General features: G+C 34.2%; 2 pseudogenes across 1 annotated transcript; one reads left to right on the forward strand and one right to left on the reverse strand.

The window, feature by feature from the left end:
* Window positions 1-16531: 16531 nt before the first annotated feature.
* Window positions 16532-23966, reverse strand: LOC143565147 (putative RING-H2 finger protein ATL21B; annotated as a pseudogene). Its single transcript, XR_013141005.1, has 4 exons — window positions 23700-23966; window positions 22968-23367; window positions 21675-21680; window positions 16532-16984 (listed from the first exon to the last, which is right to left on the reverse strand). The product of XR_013141005.1 is annotated as a putative RING-H2 finger protein ATL21B (transcript).
* Window positions 23457-23568, forward strand: LOC143565149 (U6 spliceosomal RNA; annotated as a pseudogene).
* Window positions 23967-24192: the final 226 nt, after the last annotated feature.

Consider the following 24192-nt stretch of genomic DNA (forward strand, 5'->3'; position numbering starts at 1 on the left):
TATTCTTTAAGTTCACATGACACAACTTCCTATGCCACAATTTAGATTCATTTTCAGTGGCTTTGGACACAAAACATGCACCACCTCTTGAAATAGCATCTTTCATATTCAACTCATACAAGTTGCCATTTCTTGGTGCCATCATCATAATCATTTCAGGTGGGATCACAAACTCAGGTTTTAAGATGAAACAATGAGAATCATCAAAACTGACTTTGTAACCCTTATCACACATTTGAGATATACTCAACAAATTGTATTGTAGTCCCTCAACATGAAAGACATTGTCAAAAGACACCTTCCCATTTGTCAATATCCCTTTACCCATAATCTTTCCTCCATTTTCATCACTCCCAAAGGCAACTGGACCCTCATACTTCTCTACATAATTCACAAGTGACCTCTTGTCACAAGTCATGTGCCTAGAACAACCACTATCCATATACCATATATCATTCAATGGAGTGGCCTGTTCCTGCACAAAGAGAAATTTGATTAGTTCAGTGATGAGATGCAAGCTTCTTCAACTTGCAACTTATCAGTGTCAATTTTAGTGGCAGCTTGGGAAGTGAGTGTAGTAGGTTCAGGATCTTCATGAGTGATCTCCAAGTTGTCTGAATGGTCAGTTTCATACCCACACTCTCGTGGTGTCTTGACAAGTGAAGCTGAATTGTCAAGCTCAACTGAGGCAGTTCTCTTTTCTTGTAAGACATAGTCCTTTGATTCTGAGAAGTCTCTTACATTAGTCACAGCTTCAACTTTAGCTTCAGTTCTAGGTTTCCATGTGATACCTTGTGGTTCATACCCATGTTTTAACAAGAACTTTTCATCACCAGTGAGTACAGCTTGTTTCTTTCTTTGATATACGGTTTTTCTTTTTGATTTCTCACCGCCTGATGATTCTTGTGACTCATTAGACTTGACTGAATGAGTATTTTTGGTAAATTTCAATGACTGATTTTCCCTTATCACCTACTTTTGCTTCTGAGGTGATTTACTTCTTCTCACATTTTCAGTCATATGCATCTTCTTCTTTGTCTCACCCTTCACTTCAACTCTTGCCTCTATTCTATTCACATTTCCCTTTCCCAAATACATTGCATACTTCTCTTTGTACAAAATAAAGTCTTGACCAAACTTTGTTCCATTTGGGACATGGAATGGTTGAAACTTGAGTCTCTCATTACATGAATCAGTATGGTGTCCATATTCATCACACTTTCTACACCACACCTTTCTTTTGAACATCTCATGTTCTTGTGGTTTCCTGAATCTTTCACTTGGTTTGGGCTCTCTTACACCAATTGTCTTTTTGTTTTTCAGATTGTCAAAATCAATTGAGAATGGAACAAACTCAGCCATTCTGATGTCATTTCTTTCCACATTCCCTTTAACAAAGACAACCTTTTTCAAGTTCAGTGGTTGATCATCTTCATTCTCTTTATATCTTGACTTCCTTCTTTCATATTCCTCAACAGTTTCTACCTCTCCCACATCAAAGTCTTCAACACTTGAAAAGATAGGATAAATATGAGTAAAATATTCTATATCCATTTCTTTCTTATTTACCTTCTTTTTCTTGTTCTTTTCTAATTTTTCCAAAAACTTTTTGCTTGGAGGTCTGACAGCATTGTAACACACATTCTTCTTTTCACTAATGTCAAAAGAAACATGTTCTCTTTTCATTTGTTCATTCATTCTTTTCATTTTATGTGTAACTGGAGGATACTTTGGAAGTTGATCAACAGATTCAGGCTTTCTATATTTTCTTCCTTTTTCAGCAGCTTGAATTTCTTTTTCAGTAATTTGATCACTCAAATCACTCAGATCATCTTGATCTAATTCATCTGAATCAAAGTCATCTTCAGAGACTTGAACTCCAATTGACTTTTCCTCTTTCATTTATTTCTTCATAACAAATTCACCATCTTCACTCACCTCAACATTTTTGTACAAATCTGCAACATCTTCTTTGTCTTGAAACACATCATTGAATTGTTGTAGATAAGCACTTCTATTCTCTTTGTCAACTTTAGGCATAAAGTTGTTGTTGAATGGTGGTGGAACAGCCTTGTACTTTTCATCTTCTTTTACTTTATTCAGAATTCCACAAATGTTTCCAATTGAAACTAAGTTCTTTAGGAATTCATTTTCAGTTTGCAGCTTTGTATTCAGCACCTTTTCATCAATCACCATCTTCTTCAACCCACTAATTTATGTTGTGAATCTTGTCTGAGCTCTATAGCTATTCATACAATCCTCTTCCAAACTTTTCATTCTTTCCTCACTAACAATCTCACTTGCCTCATAAGCATTGATAATGCTTTGCTTCTTAAAACACTCACTTTCCAACTTACCAATCTTTTCTTTTAATTCATTGACAAGTTTAGGTAAATCAGCATTAGGATCAGAATGTACCTTAGATGAAGATGCAGAGTCTATGGCCATGAATGCCACATTAGCTTTTCTGATATCATCTGCTATATCTTCCTCATGGTTACTCCAGTCAAAGCTTCCCTCATGCTGAGTAGTTACTGCCACATTGCCTTGATTTCTTGTTTGATTTTGGTTTGCTGGAATGTTTTGAGTTGCAGGGATTTGAACAGCTTGATTTTGATTGTTGTTCATTTGATATACTTGATTCTGATTCATGCCCTGCTTGTTGTTCATCTGAGGCTGATAGTGGTTATTAAAATTGGGATTGAAGTTGTTGTTTGGATGGAAGTTGTTGTTGTTGGGATTGAATCCTTGGTTATTGTTGAAGTTCTGCTGCTTGTTGTTTCTATGCACATTCTGCTGGTATTGTTGTTGGTTTCTAGGCTGTTGGAACTGATTGACTTGAAAGTTCCTTGGCAAATTGCACTCTCTTGCAAAGTGTCTAGGCTGTTGACAGTTGTAGCAGATAGCCTTGGACTTATCAAATCCTATTCTCTCATTTGGACCAGAAACTAGTGATCTACCAGTTCTGTTGAACAGTCTCTTGCTTCTTAATGCCAACATTGCAGCTTGCCATTTGAGATCCATGTCTTCAAGGTCATCAGCATCTATTTGTTACAAATTATCCTGCACTACACTTGTGTGAATTATGTTTTTGGCCACAAATGCATTGTAGGACTCAGTGAACATAGACATTAGGGCTTGTGCATCATTCCCTTGAACATGCCCTGTACCAGCACTTTGAGCATTTCCATTTCCCACAGAAACTGAATCATCATCAATCAAATGAACATTAAATCTCTGTTGACCACTTTGATTGCTTGAACCACCTCCACTGAAAGACCTAGCAGTCTCATTGTTGTGATCACTTGGTTCTTCAATGATGGGAATTTGTTGTTGATTCTTTGTTGTAAGATTCCCCATTGGAGCAATTATAGCATTTGACACATTGAAACTTGGTTTTATCTTCCTTGATCATTTCATTCTCAATCATTTCAAGTTCAGCAGCTTGAAGAAAACATACTACATCATCCAATTTCAATTCATTGAAATTTTGCTATTGAAGGATGAATTTGCAAGCAGTATACCATTCTTTTGGCATTGAGTTGAGCAACTTTGTATTTAAATCAAAGTCAGTCATTACATAGTCAGTTGTTCTCAACTCATTCACGATACTCAGAAAACGTTCTAGTATTGACTTCAACCTTTCACCATCTCTATACTTGAATCTTTCTAACTGTTGCTTCAGTCTTTGCTTCTTAATGTTCTTCAATTCAGTGTTCCCTTCATACATCTTAAGGATTGCATCATACATTGCCTTAGCACTTTGATGATGTGCAACCTTTGTGAGGATTTCCCAAGACAGACCAAGTTTGAGCATAGTCAATGCTCTGTCATCAACTTTTCTCATTCTCTCTCTGACAGCACCAATAGCATTTGCATTAGCACCTTCTTCAACGGCAGCTTGTGGACCATTCTTTATAGAATTCCACATATCCACATCATTATAACAAACAGCAGCCTCAAAAAGCACTTTCCACTTGGTAAAGTTCTACTGTCCATACAATCTAGGTATCTTATTAGTAGACACCTCTTGTTCCTCATATCCAGACATTTTCTTAAAATAAAAGTTAAGTTCTTATCAAAAATAGATTAAAACAATCAGATCTGAGAATAAATTCTTAGATCTGAGGTGTCTGATATGAATAGAACAAGATTCAACAATAAAAATCAAAGCTTTAAGTGAAATAAGGAAAAGAAAACACCTAAAACTTGTAGATCTGGAAGAAAAATGAAGAACAGAGCTTCTGACGTCACAAATCAATCAAACAGTGCTCTGCTTACGTCATTCTTCTTCAAAACTTAATCAGCAACAATCTTTCTAAAAATAGCAGCAACAAGCTCTGATACCACTTGGCTGGACCGTTTCGGATCGGATCTTAATCAATCATGTCATAACTCACACAAAATTAATCGTGTTGACAAAAGAGTTTATGACGGGTTACTATGTTTAGAAAGATGACCGTTTGTTAGAGGCGGAATCAATAACAAACATACGGTTGCAATGAATATTCAAAATACGAAGATACATGGAGGATTCACTCAAAAGATTTCCATTTATATAACGTTAATCATACAAAAGGATAATCGATTAGGGTTTAGGAGGAATCCTAGGACAGCCTTCACACACACAATAATCTCTTAATTAATGTGTCGGTCTTATCCGTATTGTCTCGTATTTTCCGTGTGTCCTTGGCGGCGTGCCCTAATTATTCTATTTATAGGCCTGCCAACCTAGGACAGGCTGTCATTCCTTCTAGAAACCCTATCCGATAGTACATATTCAATTTACATATTCAAAAATTATACTAAGTGTAAAACAAGTCTTCCGGGTAGGCTTTTCATTAAACTTCAGTCACCGAGTACGCAGCGTACTCGGCCTTCCTTCAGACTTGGTAAACATAGACGTGTACTCGGAATCAGTTTCCGGGTAGACTTTAATTAAAAAATATTTTACTAAGTAAAATATTCACCGAGTAGACTTCAATCTTCTTGAATTTATCAAACTTTGCTCGACAAATCCTTACGAGCAACCTTGTTCTTCTATGATCCTGTTCGGCTCATTGTTAGTTAAACAACTTATTGATAAGGCGTACTCGGGAGTACATACCTTACTCGAGCCGAACCTTACTCGATATAACTTAGAGATATTCCATCAACTCATCAAGTATACTCGGACCATAATTATTAAAGAATACTTTGCCCGGTCTTCCAATTACTTGGCTTCTTGGACTTGGTTGACCAAACCTTACTCGGAAGAGTAAAATACTTGGTCTTGAAGAACAACCCTGCTTGACAAAGTGAACCTTACTCGGATATGCCAAATAGATGAACCTTACTCGGAAATTACCAAAAAGCATACCTTGCTCGGATATCCACTTAAGAAGATTATTTGAAGTAAACCGTGTCCGGAAGGCAAAATCTCGTACTCGGCTAAGTAAAAGCTTACTCGAAGGTCCAAGGTGTACCCGGATTCAATACTTAGCAGTTTCTGAGGAGGTTGAGAAGATTCCAATCTTCAATATTCTTCATTTAGGTCAAATCTCCTCATTTGGGTCAAACTCTTGACCCAACAGCTTACTTGCTTTATTTGAACGCATTCGGAGTGGTCCATCAATTAATAGTATGATCATACGACCATCGTAGTGGTCGGCGTCCATTCGCATGACAATGGTTTCACCGACAACCCGTTTTTGGTAACCAATGCCCATTCGCATGGCAACGGTTTAGCCCTATATTTATTATCTGATTGAATTGTTTTATGCTATGGCTTAATTGTTTATCTCACGGGAACATTTTGCATTTTCTCTTATATATTATTATTGTAGTTTCAAAATCTGGTGTTTTACTCACTCAACATGTGTTGTTGACAAACTTTTTATTTTATACGCATATACAGGTTATTGTTTGAACTAGTTGCAAGATTTGATGAAGACTTAGTGAAGAATTTAAGTTAGAAGAAATTATCAATAATAAATCAAGACTAGTTTAATTTAAATTATTTTGTTTGCTTTATTTCTAAATAATGTACTTTGTTTACTTGGATTTGTTTGAATATTTAAATCAAATAAATAGATATTGTCATTTTAATTATTGTATGATAGTACCTTGAGAGCTGTGAACCATCAGCTTACGCCCCGACATTTCCGCCTTAGATTGGGTGTGACAGCTTCAGCCTATCTTTCTTGATGTCTTTCAATTCAGTAGTTCCTTCAAACATTTCCACCACTGCATCATACATTGCTTTTGCAGTGGTGTGATGATTCACACTTGTCAAAATTTCCCATGACAAACCCAATTTTAACATTGAAAGTGCATTTTCATCCATTTTCTTCACCGGTCTTTCAACAGCTTGATTGTTGTTTGCACCTTTAGTGGTAACATATAGACCATTTTTTATAGAGTTCCTTAGTTCAGTCATTGTAACAAACAACAGCCTCAAAGCAATACCTTCCACTTGATATAGTTTTCTTAACCTTACAATCTTGAAATCTTGGTAGTAGACACTTCTTGGTCATCCATTTGTTTGAAAATACTTTTGGTATTTTTTTTAATAATCTTTAAAATGATAATTACTTCAAATTTTAAACAACCTTTGAAAATGCTCAGATCTGAGGATAAAATCCTTGACTCAGATGAAAACGGATGGATTGAACCGAGATCTAGACTCAAAACAAACAATAATCAATGTAAATATGATATTAGAATACTTTTAAACCTTAAATGATTGTAGATCTGAAGAATGAAGAACGGAGCAGCTGACGTCACGTTTCAATGTAATAGTAATCTGCTTATGTCATCATCTTCAACCTTAAATCAAATAGATTCAGTAAAAATCTTCACAATCAATCTTCATAGCAACACGTTGGTCTTCACAAGAGCAAACACAAGCTCTCATACCACTTGTCAAGATCGATTTTCTCACTACCAAACTCGTAACCAACAAATTAATTTTGATAAGACAATTACGAATAAGCTAATGTAAAGACCAATGATTATTAAAGGCGGAACCAATAGTAACCAACATGTTGCTATAATAGCACAAACACACAAAAGACTCAAAATGTTTTCATTGATAAGAATTAGTATTACAAAGGAATAACTTTAGGGTTTCTAGATGCAATGTTAGGCCGGCTGCTTTCCGTACAAAAATATTCTGTCTGCTTGGAAAGTGTGTAATTTTCTGTTTTTCACCGTTGTCATAAATGTGACCTTGTATTTCCTTAAATAGCAACACCTGAGACCTTCGAGAAACCCTAATCATTGCTAAAACATATTCAAAATTATTACAAGTGTTGGATAGGTCTTCGAGTAAGCTTTTGCCTTTATCGAGCAAACCTGGTAATTCGTATGTGTGCTGGAACAGTTCTCCGAGCAAGCTTTTAGTTACGAATATTTTCTATAGAAAATATTCTTCAAGCAGAATTCAATCTTCATGATATAATCAAACTTTTCTCGAGGATATCCTACGAGCAAACTTGTTCTTCTTGATATCTTCAACCTTTTTTGTCAAAAGACGTATTCTTGCAAACAAAGTGTGCTTGGGTACTGTAGCTTGCTCAAGGTTGAACCTTGCTCGTAGAATTCCTTATAATAATTCCTTTAACTTCTACAAGTGTGCTTGAGATCATCATTATTAAAATCTTGCTCGACCCACCAATTTACTTGGTTTAAGCTTGGCTAAGTTAAGGGTTTGCTCTGAAACAAACCTTGCTCGACTGAAGAACTGCCTTGCTTGATGAAGTGTAGTTTGCTCGAACTAAACAGTTAGAAGAATTCCAGAAGATAACCTTGCTCGATGTAAGATACCTTGCTTGAATAAATATCAGGCTTGCTCGAAGTGCCTAGTTTGCTTGTATTTCATACTTAGCATATTTCTTGAGGAGGTTGAGAAGATCCAATCTTTCTTGATCATTTTTGGTCTCAACACGAAGTAATGTTTTAAGCAGACTCTTGGATTACAAGGTCTGCTCGAACAGGGATTATGTTTACTCGAAGACCTGATTTACACTTGTATTTATTTTGGGAATATTTTGTAATAAACAGGGTTTCTAGAAGGAATGTCAGGTGACTATAAATAGAATGATATGTCTCATTTTGAAATAAAAATACATTTTACCTCTGATTATTCTAACATAGTATGGACAGTCGCATATAACATTTCCACCTGAAACCCTAAAGTTTCTCCTTGTATCTTTCTGAGTATTTTGATAATGGAAATCTTTTTAGTTATCTCATGTGTTTTTTCTTAATTTTACTATCTGTATTTAGCAACTTTCTCTTTGTGGTTGATTCCGCCGGCCACACCTAAATGTCTTCATCATATTTGTGTTTCGTGATCTTGTCCGATTAAGCTTAGTAATGTCAAGAATCCGGTCATAACAGTTTCATTTTTACCACTCTCATTTTGTTATTTTTCAACAACAGGTTTTACAATCTTATCCTGTGATTGAACATTTGGTTTACAAAATTTCTCAACATTAGGCTTCGAACTTGGTTTTCTTCTTTAGATGATTCTCACAAGTGTTGGTTTAACAATATTCAAAAGTTTTTAATTTTCAATTACTCTTGTTCGACAGCTACCAATATAAACAATAAAAACAAAATCTTCATTCAACAAGCTTGTATGGTGAAACTGGTCGTGTTTGAGAAACATTAGTACTTGACGAAGAACCATGTTTATGCTTCAAAACATAATTAATTTCAGATTGTTTCTTTTTGATGAAATCCAACTTTGAACAATTTGCAAAATTTCTCAACACATCAGTACCATTTGATTTGACAAATTTATTTTGTTGAAACAAAACTAGTTTAGATATCAATTGAGATTTCCGAATTCTTAAGTTTCAATTCTCATAAGAAACCGGCCATGATATCAGGTTGAGGTTTAGGAGCATTTTCATATTTTGAAAAATTGTATGTGTTTAACTCAGTTTTAACCTTTTCTTTTTTGTTGATTTTAACAAGTTTTTCAGATTTACCAACTTTGACAGATTTTTCAACTTTGACTGATTTATCAACCTTTTAAGTTTTACCCACATTAACCACACTTAGTTCAAATAAGATATGATTCTCTCTTGGAATATTCTCATTTTTCTTTACTTCGACCTTTTCACACAAATATTCAATGATGATAACAACATTACTCTCATTAATACAATGTTGCTAAGATATTGAACTTTTGAATTTGAAACAATATCATCTATTGTTTCAGATTTCACATCCTAAACTACATTCTTCCCTTTATATTTTGTTCATTCATCTTTAACACAATTATTTTGAATAAGAGGATCTACAATCAAAGGGTATGAAATATCCACTTCCTTATTGCCCTCTTTATCAGGCATTTTTGTAAAATTTTGTCCAAAAGGGTGGAGGAATTTCATTAAAACTAATCCCATGATTAGTTCCTTGTGATAAATGTTCATAGTAGCAGTGATATGATCCAAAATAAAAGATGAATTTTTTAAATTGTCTAATTTTCTTAGTAACAATGAGATTGATCTAATTTTCTTTTTAAATTCAAAATTTCACTTTTAGCTTCAACGTATTCTTTGTCGCATCGATCAATCTCATCGATTTGTTGTCTAATTTTCTTAGTAACAATGAGGTTGATCTAATTTTCTTTTTAAATTCAAAATTTCACTTTTAGCTTTAACGTATTCTTTGTCGCATTGATCAATCTCATAGATTTGAAGATTGATAACCTGTTGTGTTGTTCAAAATAGTGACTTTTGAGTCATGATTATGTATAGTTAAAGATTAAATCTTTTCTGTATATGTTTTCTCATGATGAAGCAACATTCTGTAAGATAGATAGATATGTTATTAGACGAGTATTATCGTCACGATATCCATCAATGTTGAAACTATTTTCCAAACACTTTATACACAAAGATGAATTAGATTCATCTGAATCAGATGAATCAGAATTCATTGAAAAAGTTGAAGTATCAGATGAGGACGAAGAACTTACCTCTTTGACTTTGGCCATGAGAGCAAAGATAGGTTTTTCAACAATCTGACTTGCATCCTTTGAATCATTTTGATCTACATATTCTGAATCATCACTCGAATCAAAATCAACCAACACATCATCAAACTTCTTTATAACCTCATTGACCCCTTTTCAATAGGCACTATCTCAGGTAAGTCTACTTGTTGTTAATTATCAGTTTTTTCTTGGAATCTGCTAGACCAATCAACACCTTCTTTAGATTGAGAAACTAGTGCTTTTGAATCTTGAGGTTTTGGATTTGACTTCTGATTTTTAGACGCTCTCGATTTTTTGTTATTGTAATTCATGGAAGAATTTGAGTCTCTGTTATGATTATTTTGAGAATACAGTTCTTGGGTTTGACACACTCTTTTGCAAAATGTTTGTACTCTTGACAATTATAACATGTCACATTTAGCTTATCAAAGCCAACTCTATGACTCATACTGGGTAGATCATTACAAGCTCTCTATATACTTCTTGACTTTTCTAACAATCATTGCCATATTCCATTTCAGATCCATAAGTTCAAGATCATATGGATCAATTTGATCATAGTCTTCTTCAATAAGATCACAAGTAGCCACCTTACTTCCAACATTTGCTCATACGATGTCATAAAAGCACTCATGAAGGCAAAATTCTGATATCCGTTCTTCATGTTAACATTCGGTTGTAGCTATTGTTGAAAATTTGATGAACTTTAACCATTAAATGAATTTCTTGGCCGATGATCACCAGACGAAGAACCACCAGATGTAAAACCATCGAGTGAAGAATTTTGATTTCGATTAGGGTAAAAGGAAGTTATAGGAGCAAAAGTATTCATTGAAGATGGAAGAGAAGCTCCATATAAAGATGGATCTTGATTCACTCGAGGCCTTCCAGAAAACCTTATCTCATTTTCTCGAGCTTGCAACTTCTCAATAAACTCTAAACATGTCAAATCTACATTAAAGTAATCCTTTTCTTTAAGTACCATGAGATATTCAGAATAAGAATCAGGTAATGCAGACTTCAAAGTTTCAATTCTACCAGTCTCAATACAATGAAGCTTGCATCTGTTAAGTTTAGCAATCAAGTGACATAATCTAGCAATCAACTCAAACATAATCTCATTTGGCAAAATATTGAAATTTCTGTTTGTGTATTGAGAACTATCTTCTTGCTTTTAGTCATCTTACCAGCACTTCTTGTTCTTAAAGCATCATACATGTCAAATGAGATTTCATACTGATAAAACTGATGATAAATATTTTCTGGTAAAGCCATTGTAATAATGGACATGGTGTTAACTTCTCGATCATGTAACTGCTTTTCATTAACTGAAAGTTGAAAACCTACCTTTTTAGGACCCATTCTCCTTCTCATGCAGTAGAAGTATTAACTCTTGGAGAAATATATCTATCTCTTAGTAGAATTAAACAATCTGGATCACCAATACCTAAGTGTGCTTCAAACCTCTTACTCTAACGTTGAAAATCATCAAGATTAGTTAGCTTTGGGGTTTTGGCATGCATTCCAATCTCATTGTCATAATTCAACATCGTTTGCCTGACCATGTTTTAAGAAAAATAATGCATAGTAATCAAATATCTTGAAAATAACCAGTAGGAATATGAAAATTTGATGAAAGTTGTGGGCGAAAAGTGAAAGTTGTAAGAGTTAAAGAGTAAAACTTCTTAAACTTAAAAGTTCAAGGGTTAAATGTGTCAAACAGAAAGTATAAGTGTTTAACTTGTCAATAATGAAAGGTTTTAATGACTCATGCGCTTAAATGAAAAGCATGTGAGTGTTAACTTGGTAAGCGAATGGGTAGGCGAATGAATGTATAAGCGACTGAGTGTAAGCGAATAATGTAAGCTAATGAAAGACGATTAAAGAGTATGAGAAGCATTTATTTAGTATGAACGAATAATGAACAGTACTCGGCAACACAAACTTAGTAACCAAGCGTATGTCCGATAATTATCAATCGAGTGAGCTTAAGAACTAAACGAATGAGCTCAAGAACACCTTCAAATCCTCAACTATTTCCAAAAAGCATTCGAATCCAAGCTCAATGATTAGACTCAACCGAATACACTCGTCATACAAATATGAATGTCAAATCAACTTTAATTTTGACATAGTCGAAGTCAAAACAAGTCAAATGTGACTATGTTTTCGCGGTTAATTTCTAATTCAAATCAAATCCTTCAATTAATCGAGTAAAACACCAATAGAACGAGGATTAATTGTCTACTTGTTATCCGAAACCAATCCTATCAATCAAAACCATAAACATGATCTAATCAAGCTCAATTTGATTAGACAAAGCTTCGAAACACTGTTTTATCAAAACTAACTCATCCACCATTAAAACACCTCGAATGAACGCAATTCAAGCCTAATAATACTCTAATTCAATCTTAACAACCTAACCAGACGATGATGCTCTAATACCACTTGTAGAATAACTCATATCTAGTCTGCATATTAGGTTTTAAGCTTAATTGACGTAAATGTGTGTAGTGTGTGTGTACGGACAGAGTTTCATTGCTCGGATCATAAACTAACTTGTTAACTTACATTCCCTGATCAAACATTACACACACACACATAGGCATATGCGCTCATACGATTACATCACAAGCGTATGAGACTTCATTCTCCTCAAAACTTTGTCTAAGCTATTGAATAACACCCCATACGCCAACTAGATACGCGTATAGATGCTTAGACTCTAAGCATATGTGTCCATATTCTTTACATAAATGGCATTCTCGGTCCCTCAATTATCCAAACAAGACCATTTAAGTTAAAGTTGCAAAAGTCGCTAGGTAGACCCTAGGCGGCCGAATGGGAGTTGGGTGTTCTCGGAGTACTCGGGAAGTAGTCGGAGAGTACTCGGAATTGGTAACTATAAAGAAAATTAATTTTTGGATATTATATATATGCCAACTATCATATGTATACTAATATTTATAACAAAATAAATGAATATCAATATAAATAAGAGAAATACATTTTTAAATACAAAATTATTCTAATATTTGCTAACCATTAAATAAAAAGGTGATTATCTTTTTTTAATATTATAAATATATATATATATATATATATATACATATATATATATATATATATATATTATGTTTAAGTCAAAATCAGCTAAAGTTGACCGATTGAATGAAATTTTGGCTGAGGTTGAACACATTTGATCAATTGTTAGTAACTAGGCGGAGTTAAAGAAACTCTCCTCGACGCCATGCCTTGTAGAGAGTACTCGGAGAGTACTCGGCCTTCGAGACCTACTTTTTCAACATTGACAAAGAACAAGACAAATAGATAAACATTGTATCAACAAGTAGAACGGGTCGTTTTGGGCCGACCCAAATTTGTGTGTGTCCGGGCTAGGTTTGAAATCTTTGACCCGAATAATAATACGGGTCGGGTTCGGGTTGAACATTTCAACTCATCAACTCGCTAACCCAACACGATTAACACCCCTACGACATCCATTCTAACCTGAACCAAAATAATATTATCTTAAGCCGGCTCGTGCTGACTCGCACCCATTATGGCACCGCATGTCGTCCGACCCAACCTGTCTGTTACGCCATGTCTAGTTTGTTTGGATGATTTATTTCTTTTAAACTCGTATCTAATCTGAAAATATATTGAATTATTAACAAAATGATTAATTTGTTAATTTTTATAATAAGGTTTTACAAGATTTAGAACCCTAATCATATTTTGATTTGTGGCATAAGAAACAAATAATGTTTTGTGTTTGTTTATTAACTCAACGTCATAATAAAAGCAAGCAATATAATTACACAAATGCCATTATAAAAGCAAACAATATATTTAAATAATTCGAACGACATGTTTGTTTAGCTATAATCAACACATTTGTAATCGAAACTCACATTATTACTCACAACCTAAAATGAGTGACTATGATTTCAAAATAAGAGCATTCAAACATCGTTTCTCTTGTTATCATTGATCTTGAATATTGATATAAAGTGTTTAGAGTTAATGAATTTTAGCTTAACTGGCATTGGATCGATGGTAAGTGAAGATTTGAAATGGCGACCGTAAGGTTTTAAGTTCGAATTCGATCTCAGCCGGGTTTAACCGTAGTGGGACTTCAAGTGAGGGTTTCTCCAGATAAGGAGCTTGTGGGCTTTGGCTACCTAGTGCTGCTGTGATCCTAGGCGTGTGGGGTTGACTTTCGCCATCCGGTTACCTAGATAGCCAGACTTTATTCGTTGTTCATTTTAAAAAGAAAATAAAATTGTTTAGAGCTTAAGATCATTTGACACGATTCTTAAAATAAATAAAAGAGTTTTGCTTTACGAGAGGATTCCATATACCTTTTCAAAAGTTGACAAAGTGAGATTGAGTCGTGCATCAAGAATTTTGGAAATGCGAGAAACCTTTTCCAAAAGTGGAGCAACATTTCTTAGAAATTCACATTCGTTGTCTTTATTTAAATCGTCTTTGTATCTTTTGTAAATATCTTAAACATTATTAATCTTTGTTAGTTCTCCAACTTCTCAGGAAACAGCCTTTCAAGATTAATTAAACTTTTTATAGCATTCCTGGTAAAAGTATAAGGAATGGAAGCATGATAGGTTCATATAAGTAAATACAATTGGCATGATCAGCAAATGAGTAAAGATAGTTCGAAATTTTATGGAGGGGAACAAGATGACAGATCAGGATGGACGAGAACACTTTCTTCCCATGTCTCCCCATCTGACCACTTACCCCACACAATAATCTTTATTCTCTAAGTATGAAACTAGGAGGTGATAACTAAACCAACTAATTCAAATGAAAAAGTCGTGTTCAACATTTTAGGATACACATAATCTAAGGTAGAAACGTACTTAGCTAATTGTTGTTAAGTATTAAATAATAAAAGGGGTCAATTGTAATAACATAGTGTTAGAGTTGTAGGTGCATTTAGTCATTGTATTAATTAACAGGGTTAAGTTATTCTATAAAAGGGAATAAAAATTAAGAATGATGAGAAGCCATAATTAATTGACATGTGTCAAGTAGGGACCAAAGGAAAAAAGATATAAAGGTAATATTACACATTTACTCTCTCCACATGCAAGTCACATATTAATCCCCCATCATTTTTAAACGTCTATAACTTTTTCACACGATATTTTTTTTTTAAATAAAATTCATTATAATAATAAACGTTTTTTTACCTTTAATATGAGTATAATTTTTTTTATATAAGAATAAAAAATAATTTACGTCATTGTGTCTTTTTGCTTACCATTGTATCTGTTTTCGTCATTGTGTCTTTCTGTTTATTATTGTGTTTTTTCGTCATTGTGTCTTTCAATTGATCATTGTGTTTTTTTTAAATACTAATAACACCGTTATGTAATAATATATATATAATGAAAAATACCAACAAATTATCTAATACATAAAACACAATGATGAATGCATATTCCACAATAACATGAAACGTAAAACACAATAATGAATACATATATAATATAACAACACAATGGCCTGAAATGTAAGACACAATGGTAAATACATATAACACAATGACCATAAACGTAAGACACAATGGTAAATATATAAAATACAATGACCTTAAACGTAAGACACAATGGTAAATACATATAACACAATGACCATAAACGTAAGACACAATGGTAAATACATATAACACAATGACCTTAAACGTAATACACAATTGTAAATACATATAACACAATGACCTTAAACATAAGACACAATGGTAAATACATATAACACAATGACATTAAACGTAAGACACAATGGTAAATACATATAACACAATGACCTTAAACGTAAGACACAATGGAATTTACATATTACACAATGGCTTGAACGTAATACACAATCAACATAAAGCAAATGTTGAGCACAAAGACACTGTGACAAACGAAAGACACAATGACGTAATCTTTGTCTTAAATTTTTATTTTTAATGTGAGTATCAATTATGGTAAAAATAATTTCTAAAAAAACGTCGTATAAAAAGTTATAGACGTTTTAAAATGATTGAAAATTGACATGTGCCATGCATGTGGAGAGAGAGAGAAAGTCATCATAAGTGAGTTATTACCTTCATGTCTTTTTCATCAATTTTTATTTTCAAATTAATCTCCATCATCAAAATCTAAGATCAATGGATTAGATTTCTTTTCACCCTTCTCATTTTTATTATCCTTTTATTTTAATTTTACCCTCAATTAACAACCAGTTGATGAATGAGAATTGAGAATGGCTAGCTTTGATTGTGCATTAATTCCTTCTTCTTTCTCTATATTCTCAATTTGTAGCTAACAATAACCAACTTTGAATTCGGAATCACGTCATAGATCTATTACCAAAATTTTATATATTAATATTTAAAAAACTATTAAATAATAAACAACATATAAGTGTATTAACTTTTTAATGTTATAACCTAGTATTTATACAAACAAAATATATACACGTGAATAGTAAACATGATCAAAATTCAATATTGTTGATTGGGTTTCTATGGCAAATCAACATTATTTGTTGATGTGGAAGAAGATTGTGTAACTAGCGATGAACTATCAGGTGAATTTCTGCAAACCGGACAAGTTGCATTTAATTTGAGCCACTCATCTATTCAATCCGCATGAAAATAGTGGTTACATTTTGGGATAATCCGTATTGACTCTTTAGGCTTGTATTCTGAAAGACATATAGCACAAGTATTATCATCATCAGGTAATCTGCAACTCTCTCCAAGCACAGTTTTAGGGTATGACTTGATTATGGGCCCGCTTAAGCCCGTTGTGGAGGGTGGTTGTGGGATAATGGCGATTGAAAAGTGGTTGATGCTCTCGTGGGGAGTTTCATGGCGTTCCCTTGCTCTAGAAGCCCTATAGCATACGAACATGATGAAGCCTATTGAAGCCGGCAAACCGATACCTAAAATTAGCCCATACTTTGCACTCGTAGCTATACCTAAACAAATTATAAATAAGCAATAGTTGAAATAAAAGTGATGTATCTAACCTTCAATTAGCAAGTGTTACATTAAAACTACTTTTAGGATGTAAATCATTTGTTCTTTCGGCCATATTAGGACCATTTTGTATCAAGTATCAGATCACATGCAATTCTCTGTAAATTTCATTCTTCTTTTTCTTTTTTAAAATTTGGTTAAAAACTAATTCTAGGATATAAATCATTTGTTCTTTCAGTCACATTAGGACCATTTTGTATCAAGTATTAGATCACATGCAATTCTATGTGAATTTCAGTTTTCTTTTAAAAAAAATGGTTAATTATTCTCAGTTATATGACGGTAGTTGCTTATTATTGACTATTTTAGCAAGATAATTATTTCTCAGCATTGTAGCTTTCAATATAGGATGCCATTTTTGACTAGTTACACCATTTACTGGTAGTAGACTATCATGAAAATGTCCATTATTTAAATGGCAATAAACAAAACAAAAAGATATTTATAGACAAAATAAGAATTGTCATATTTTAGTAACTTTTTCTTTGTTATTATCAAACTAGATTTTCACCCGGCGTAACAACGTTGAAATGTGGGTGTTGGTAAAACTCAAGCGTTGCGTCGGTGAGTTGACACGAATTCGGTTAATAGTCGTTTACGTTCTTAGCGTCCAAAAAAAATATATTTGTTAAATTAACATAGAAAAAAATAAATTATTGAAAACGACGTTTGTTTGATTGGTAAACCCAGGCGGTGATAATTGTTGGTCCCGGGCAATGAGGCGATAACTGGACACGAATTCGGTTGATTTCGGCTACGTTTGTTACGTATCAGAGCTAAAAAAGGAAAAAAATATAAAAATTGAGTGGACCAATGGGTGATGTCAGTCGGTAAACTCGGACATTGGTAAAACTGAGTGTTGTTGTTCCCGGGCGTTGAGATGTTGATTCTTTGTGAATTCGCTTGGTTTTCATTACGTTCTTTATGATATCGGAATTAAAACAAACAAAAGAATAAAAAAATTGTCATTCGTTTAGCTTCCGTTATGTTCGTTATAGTAGCATAGCAGGAAAAACAAAGGCAAAATGATCAATGTGCTGCCAAATGACTCAATGGCTGCTTAACGACACCAAACTTTCTATTTATATATACTAAATAAATAATAAGTTAAATAAATTAGATGGAAATCTGAACTAACCAGTAATCATTCAACTAGTGAGACACCATAAATAATATAATACTCTTGTTATACTCTCTCCATCTTATTAAAAGTGTTCATATTTTTTTTTATCTTATTAGAAATGTCTATTTTCAAAATTTATTAGCTAATTTTCAAGTTTACTCTTAAACACACATAACTATCATTAATAAACAATACTGATAGACTTTATTTCCAATAATATTATTGTCATTTGGTAAGCAGAAAAAAAAACATAATTATTTTATCTACTTTAAACTTTATGTTTTTCAAACATGACACTTAAAGTGGGACGGATAGAGTATTATTAACGTTATTTTATATTATTAAAGTTATGTGTTAATTGACCAGCATAAATAATCAAGATTTTATAAGTAGTTGCTCTAGGTTTAAGACAAGTGTGAAGTTTCTAACATTTTCTTATTTAGAGCATGTTGATGATTGAATTTGAAATCTAAAATATGATTATTGGTTTATTGACTATTTCAAAAGACATTTTGAAAAGTCATAATTTGGGGTTTTTAAAACTATTTTTAACTCTTTCAGAAAGCTAAAATGAAATTTTTGTGATTGCCAAACACTTTTTAACTTATATACTTTTTGAAAACACCAATAAACCAATAAGTTATTTTTACACTCAATTCTGAACATGCTCTTACTTGCTATCGCGTCTTTATTATAAATAAACAGTTGTAGTAATTAATCGGACTTATATTTGTGACAATCGTCAATTTCAGGTTAACTCCGTTAACTCAACTCCGTCAATTCAAACTTAAGATCACTGAATCTATAACGCACACCTCATTACATTTAAACTAGGGTTTAAATGACGCTTAACACTTACTACATGTGTAGTCTTTCGGGAATTGCACCGAAACGCAAACGAGTTGACGCAAACGATTGGTGAATAAACGAAAAACGTCAAAACAATAATTATGTGATAATTAGGTGTTAGACTTATGTGTTATGTGATAATATTGGTTAAAACACTAACTCAAGATGTAAACAATTTAGTTTAAGCTAGATAAGTAATACTTAGAAGTGGAGGGGCCAAGGTGTAACATATTATTATTTATAATATGTTAACCCTAACTCTTTCCTCCTCCCCACACAATCCGATCGCCCCCCCCCCCCTTGGCTCCCTTGGCTGCCGTCGACATACACACACATACATACAATCAATTTCAAGCTTTTGATTGAAGATTAAGGTACTAGGAAGGTATAAACGACTATCCTATGCATCCTTTATACTTAATCTTGACTTTTATAGGGTTAATTACAAACCCTAGATTCCGATTTTTACATGTTATTGTGTTCATATGAGTTTGTTTGATTTGATGATGTATTGATGATGAATTGATAACTAGAATTGATATTGCTACATGTTAATTGTTGTGTCTTTGATTTGAGTTCAAGCAAAAACCCTAATCATGTATGTAATGTGTAATTGATGTGCATGGATAGTGATTATGGAGTCTAGAGTGTTATATGAATGAATTATGGTCCATAGATAGTAAATATGTTGAGTTTGGATGCAAACAGTTTCTGGACAGATTGTGTTATTGATGTTTAATTGACTGTAATGGGGTGTAAAGGTGAAAATTGGTTGAGATTATTGATACTAATGTAAACTAGGTTGAGTCTAGTTTCTAAAGAATATAAATTTGCAATTTTTGAACGTGTAAAAGTTAACGTTTATGATTTTACAAAAACGTTGTGCAAAGCTGAGTTGTTAGACCTGCTGTTAGGTTATTTTGTAAATATTATATCTCATGAACTACGAGACCAATTGGGTTGGTTCCACTTCTGGAAGTTGACTTATTGAGTTAGGAACCTAACCCAAGTGGTCTTGCATTTATTGGATTTTTTGTTTAACGGGAATTTCAAATAACATTCTGTTGCGCATGAATTTGACTGTTATGAGTTTGATGTAATGTTTTGATCATTATGAGAAATCTATGTGGAATAAAAATAAAATAAAATATTTTCTGGAAGCCTAACACATATATGCTTTTGTGATGATTTTTGGTAAATTAATTGAGATGCTATGATCGGTGGAATAGTACAATCTTTCAAGTAGAATTTCTGTCTCGGTGAAACTAGCTGCTGAATTTTGTGAAAATGCATGAAACATGATACTTGCTATATAATTGTTATGTTTTGACCAAATTGCCCTTACGGGGAGTAATTGCTAGTGATGTACATTATAAATACATGACACGTAAATAATTGCTCACACATGTAACGTATCACAAATACACTTGTTCAAGTCACACACGATTCACAAGAGTAAACACGAAACATGTTGTGTGCATAGGTATTATGTGCCGGGTCTAGAAACTCGATAAATTTCCGACACTTAGAAAAATCTCTTTGTTGTTTTAGAACGCTAGAGAGAGTTTTTCTGTGACGCGCAGCTTGGTGAATTATTTTGGGAATACTTCGCAAACAGTGAGTTTCACTTTCCCCTTTTTAAACTGTTTTCAAACGCTTTTCAATTGGGGGAGATAACATACTCCGAAAACGCATTTAAGATTTTGTTAATATAGATTATATATCACTTGTAAAGACTAAGTGGCAAACGCAATAACTAAAGTCCTTCATTCACATCGAACCGTTTAATATTGGATAATAGCGAGTCATTGTTGAGTAGTACTACTGGGTTTGACAAACCCCACCCAACGCTAAACTCGACTGGAGGTCGAGTGGGTGTAATCTTGGCTAAACACATACCATGGTCGGGATAGACCTGGTGGCAAGGCAAATGATAAACAGTCAGCTTCGGTGTCGAACACTTAGTGATACTTGTTTTATAGGCTAGCTACCTATAGATATATAATTGACATAACACTATCTGGTAACGCCAAACGCTGTAACGCAAAACGCTGTAACGCAAAACGCTGAACGCAAACGCTTTATTTTATATAAACTTGTGAACTCACCAACCTTGTGTTGACACTTTTAGTATGTTATTCTCAGGTAGCCGAGGCGGGCGCGCGGTTTTGGATCATGCTTTGCTTGAAACACTTTTAATAATGCAAACTTATTTTAAACTGTTATCATTGGGTTTTAAGTCGTCCTGCGTGACGCAACATTGGTTTCTATGGTTTTTACGCTTCCGCATTTAATTACTCGTAAACGTTTTCAAGGTTTTGAAACTTTGTTTTATGGTTTGATTTTAACTAATGAATCCGATCCTGTTAGTTCACACCCTCCGACGGTAAAACTCCGTTAGTGGATTTTGAGGGTGTGACAATATTTGATTATTATGAAAATGTATCTATCTCATACCTTAACTCGTCCTAGTAGGGTGTTGTTTCTCTATACCCATGGAGCCATAGAGGACATGTTTCACTTACCAACTATTTGAAGAACGAGATACTTGATTTGTGTTGAAACACTTGGGTTTGTTAGCTCATCACGGATTCATCGGGCAGGACCTCACTGAGAAAGGAGGCGTACATGCCTAGACGTGCTTGCATGACGAACGCGTCGCTGCTAGCGAGCTTTTGTCGCTCGCGTGAGAGTATAAGGCAGAACGAAACCAGCAGACCTTGATCATAAGCGAACCTATTGGCTGGCCTTCGATCGCCACACGGAGTCTAAGAATGTATATATGTGACAAGTTGTATCAAAGCTGGTCGAACCTCGGATACGTTGGAACTTGTACACTCAAGCAAAAAGAGCTTAAAAATGCCGAGAATGAGTTATGCAATGGTGGTGGGAGAAAATCAAATGGTCTATGTACGTTGCGAGCATTGGATCGTGAGCGCGACCCTAGTCAAGTGTCACTGAAGGCCACCGTGTTCGTGTTAAAAGTTTTACGATGTAGCAGAATCGTAACCTATATTGAAGTCTGCTAATTTGGCAAACGTCGGCGTCACATAGTCCGACGAAATAATTAACCGACACGATTAACTCACATTTTGGTTGAACTACCGTGTGTCTCATATACCAAGGTGAATCCTTCTAAAAACGCATGGCTTCTACTAGTTAGTCGGTATGGGACGACGAGTTTTCTCTTCAGACATGCATGGCATAGGGGAAGACCACGTCGTCTTAGTCTTGCACGTCAGTACGGGACTACATATGCATGCAAGATTTTTTTAATGGTTATGGTGGTGGGAGAGTGTCACTGGCCAAATAATTGGAGATCGATATACTTGATTTTAGTTGAAACTCTTGGGTTTTTTGGCTCACCCCGAAATTCATCGGGCACAGCCTCAGCGATTAAAGAGGCGTACATGCCTAGACGTGCTTGCACAACGAACACATCTCTGGTAGCGAGCTGTTGTCGCTCGAGGGGCGCGACATATATTTGTCGCATGCTTGTGTTATAAAGATGTTGACGTGACGATCAACTATAGGTGTGGAGGTGAGGGTGGGGGGAGGGTTGGGCTACAACACCACCCATCTTAACTACGTGCCAAAAATCTTCTTCGTTATAAATTGGAGGAGATTATATTTGAAGTTTTCACATTTTTTTTCTATTTAATTTGTTAGATGCTTTCTTTTTCACTTCACTATTTAATTTGGGTTGTGCTTTATTAATTAGTGTAACATGCTTTTGTATTTGTACATCTGTTTATTCTTTCTCTTTACGGGTCCGGCATAACACGCAACCTATATTGTTATTCGTTTTCATGGCAATTGATATAAATATTCAACATAGATACCTATGTCAGTATTATTTATCGACTTAAACACCGCTTCAACATGCGGATCCTAAATGTTAATGTATAAAAATGTTAACACATATGTATATGAAGAAACCTTATCTCTAGAAGAATCATGGCAAACTATTTGTCCATCTTCAGAATTCAATCCACAAGTCCAACCTTCAATTTCACAAGATCGACAATACGGAGTGAACCACATCATCATCAATTCCACTTGGACACCTGGGTTCCAATGCCCCGGTACCGTGATCGTCTTCATTACCTCGCAGCTTGAAGGCATATTTTCCGGTAAAAACAACCCGTCTGAAACAGCGATTACCGAGTAATTCCCTCTGCTTAGGCAACGAAACGGCACGGCTGGGTACATGAAACCGAAGCTCTGTAACGTGAAATTGTAAAAAGTGTAGCTTTGTACGATATCCGAATCAAAGGGCGTGTTGGTTAGATTGAATTCAGAGATTTCATTCCGCCTGCAGAAATCCGGATCTATATAGATCACCTGTGAATTTCACAGTTAGTTACTGGTTCAAATTATAGATATTTCTTTTTAACAACTATTTGTTTACACCTAAACACCACATAACTTTTGTAGTCTCTGGCACATCCGATAAAATTGGAACGATACAGAGATCATTAGCATGGTCCTACACAAGAATGCTGATACCACTTGGTAATTAGTGGTTTGGTTAAAGATATTTTTTAACAACTTTTTGCACCTAAATAGCAAATATATTTTGGATATAAATGAAAATATTATAATTCCGTAAGTACCACTAGACAACTCGGTCACGGGTTATTTAACTTTTAAGCTACTTTTGATCGGAAGCAAACCTGTGAAACGTAGTTGATTCGATTGACGATATATGAGCGGGACGATGGAAGTTGGATGATTGTTTGATTTTGTTCGTCGCAAAACAGGTTGAAGCCTGGGTATCCACAGCGAGCTGGTTGTCGGCCAGTTATACGAAACGGGAATCGGATTTCTGGTTCGAGTGGGCCGCAGGAGGCCGGGCGGCAGTCGTCATCAGCGCCGGTGATGAGCTTCAGTAAAAGAAAGAAGAAGAAGATTATTAGTTCTGGAAAATCTTTCTTCTCCATATGGAGAGGTGTTAAATAGGAAGAGTGTATTCTATGTTATATTATAAATTTACTATTTATTTATAGCGCCAAAATTAGAAAAAAGATCAGAAAATTACAAAATTATTTTGTATTTTGTTTAAACTCAAAAACATTATTTGTTAACATGAAATGCCAGTTTTTGAAGTTTTGAACTTCAAGCACGGGACGTTGTTGTTAGTGATTTTAGTGTAATTAAGAATTAACT

This window comes from Bidens hawaiensis, unplaced genomic scaffold (genome assembly GCF_021521415.1).
Source record: "Bidens hawaiensis isolate Kalapana, Puna unplaced genomic scaffold, B.hawaiensis_p1.1 tig00022290_1, whole genome shotgun sequence".
Lineage (NCBI taxonomy): Eukaryota > Viridiplantae > Streptophyta > Magnoliopsida > Asterales > Asteraceae > Bidens > Bidens hawaiensis.